This window comes from Hevea brasiliensis, chromosome 12 (genome assembly GCF_030052815.1).
Source record: "Hevea brasiliensis isolate MT/VB/25A 57/8 chromosome 12, ASM3005281v1, whole genome shotgun sequence".
Taxonomy (NCBI): Eukaryota; Viridiplantae; Streptophyta; class Magnoliopsida; order Malpighiales; family Euphorbiaceae; genus Hevea; species Hevea brasiliensis.
The window spans coordinates 42,419,380-42,422,456 of NC_079504.1; the positions used below are offsets into that span (position 1 = coordinate 42,419,380).

Consider the following 3,077-nt stretch of genomic DNA (forward strand, 5'->3'; position numbering starts at 1 on the left):
TCACCTAGGGCATCTGCACCTTTCGCTGTTGGAAAGCTGGTACCACCTCTGCATCGTAAACACTAGGGTGAGTGATTGGGTTAGTTTTACTGATAACTTAGATGGGAATAATAGTTTTACTTCTGGGGCAGCTAAGTTGAATTGGTATTCTTGGTTGGCTAGCCACCTGTTTTGGTTTTAGGAAAGTGCACTGCATAGTGGAAAATAGCTTCTATAAATACCATTCTAAGCTTGTAGAAGAAAGATATAACAAATGACCCATCAAGCTTCCCATTTAAAAGTTTTTCATGGCTCTTAGTTAAGGCGATGGAGGAAAACTCTTTAGCTTTATATTCATCATCATCATCATCATCTTCTTCTTCTTAATAATGGAAATATGATCTTTTTCTTAGCTTTAGTGGCAAAGATACCCGTAAGAATTTTATTAGTCATTTGTATAAAGAGTTTTGCCAAAAAGGAATCATCACATTCAAGGATGATAGAGAACTTGAGAAAGGGGAAACTATTTCTCAAGAACTCCTCAAAGCAATTGAAAGCTCCAAAATTTCTCTTGTCATCTTTTCAAAAAATTATGCTTCTTCAACATGGTGTTTGGATGAACTCGTAAAAATTTTAGAATGCAAGAACTCTGGTAACCAAATAGTTTTTCCCATTTTCTATAATGTGAATCCATCAGAAGTTTGAAAGCAGAATGGGAATTTTGAAAATCACTTTGCTGAACATGAGAAACGTTATCAGCAAAACGACGAGAGGGTGCAACGGTGGAGACTTGCTATGACCCAAGTGGTCAATTTTTCTAGATGGAATTTACAAGATAGGTCATAATATATCCTGTCTTTTGGTTATTTGAATTTAATTAGCATTTTCCTATATGTCCCTCACTAAACTCATGCTTTTAGTTTTTCCCATATTTCTATAACCTGTATCAATTCGACCAATTTAACCAGAATATATATATACATATATATTGGTTATATGGTACATCATATTTTTTTTTTATTTTAGTAATTAGCCAACAACTGACACGAAAAAAAAATTTGTGATAATCAATTAAATTTATTAATTTTTGAAAAAGTATAAATAATTGAATGTGCTTTTGGAAAAAAAATTTTAAAATTTCTTCCTCTATCTCTATTACATCACTATTTTTAACGTTTGGCTACTATTTGCCAACATAGCAAAATACAAGGAGAGTTTTTTTTTTAATATTATAGAATTTTTGTTTGCAATATGAACAAATTTGAACACTTGATATTATTAATATTATTTCTATGTTTAAAATATTGTTTTATGTATGATAATAGGAAATTCTTACATTATAGGGAGGAGTCAGAATTTATTCAGAACATTGCTAAAGAAATACTTAATAAATTGAGAAGATTTAGTCATAGTATAGCCAAGGATTTTGTTGGAATAGATTTACGGGTGGAGAAAGTGAGATTATGCATAAATATGGAGGAGCTTAATAATGTCAAAATGGTAGGAATTTGTGGGATGGGTGGCATAGGAAAAACAACTATTGCCAGTGACATCTACTAAGAAATGCAATGCCAATTTGAGGGTAGTGCTTTTCTTACGAATGTTAGAGAAACTTCAAGAAAATATGATTTGGTCACTTTACAAAGACAACTTTTTTGTGCAACATTGATGGAAAGAGACATAGATGTGTATGATGTGTACAATGGAGTTTATCACATAAAAAATAGGCTATCCCAGAAGTAGGTTTTGGTCATTCTTGATGATGTTGATGAGTTGGAGCAATTAGAATTATTAGTTGGAAAAAAAAAAGATGAAAACTGGTTTGGAGTTGGAAGTAGAATCATAGTAATGACTAGGGATGAACATTTGTTGATCCAACATAAAGTAGATCAAATATATAGGGTTGAAGAGTTAAATCATCATGAAGCCCTTTAACTCTTTTTGCTTGAAAGCCTTTAAGAATGACTGTCCACCAGAAGACCACATGGAGCTATCCAACCAATTTGTAAACTATGCAGGTGGCCTCCCATTAGCACTTAATGTTTTGAGTTGCTCCTTGTATACTAGATCTATGAAAGAATGGAATAGTGCATTGAAGAGGTTGAAGGAAATTCCCAATGAAAAAATTCTAAGTAAACTTGAAATAAGTTTTTATGGACTGGAGGAAGTACAAAAGAAAATATTTTTAAACATCACATGTTTTTTTAAAGGAAAAACAAAAGATTATGTGATGAGAGTATTGGAAAGTTGTGGATTATACCCAGATATTAGTCTAAGAGAGCTCATCGATAAATCTCTCATAACAATTTTAGAAGATCGAGTGTGGATGCATGATTTGCTTGAAGAAATGGGTCAAGAAATTGTTCGTCGCTAATGCCGAAAGAGCCTGGACAACTAGTAAACTATGGCTTTATAAGGATGTCTATCATATTTTAATGAATGATATGGTAAGTATTACTCAATAATTAAGAATTATATTTGATTTGACAAACTTCCATTATAAATTTTACTAGTCTTTCAGTTATTTTCACCACTAATTATTGTCTTTCATTTTTAGGGAATGAATCTAATTGAAGGTGTACTCCTAGATTATATGTTTGGTTAAGGAGACAGATACATGAGTTCTAAAGCTTTCTTGAAGATGAAAGCTTTAAGATTGCTCATACTACACAATTTAAACGTCTCCAAAGACATTGAATACGTTTCCAATGAATTAAGGTACTTGGAATGGCATGGGTATCCTTTCAAATCTTTGCCACAAACTTTTCAACCAGATCAACTTGTTGAGCTCCATTTGTCGTATAGCAGAATTGAACAATTATGGAAGGGAGTAAGAGTATGTAAAACTAACTTCTTATATCTATTTATTTATTTGGTATTATGGTTATGGATTAAGTTTCTTTCTAACTTTCTTTATTTCAACATCTTTTAACAGCCTTTAAAGTTGCTGAAGATAGTTGACCTTAGTTACTCCAAAAATTTAATCAGGACACCTGACTTTAGGGAGATCCCTTATCTTGAAGAGTTGAATCTTGAATGTTGTACAGGATTAGTTGAAGTACACCATTCCATTGGACTTCTAGAAAGGCTTGTTTTGC

The 3,077-nt window shown here is 32.1% G+C and overlaps 1 pseudogene; it reads left to right on the forward strand.

Annotated features, from left to right (window-relative positions):
• The first annotated feature begins 306 nt into the window (after positions 1–306).
• LOC110633174 (TMV resistance protein N-like) lies at positions 307–2,584 on the forward strand (annotated as a pseudogene).
• Positions 2,585–3,077: the final 493 nt, after the last annotated feature.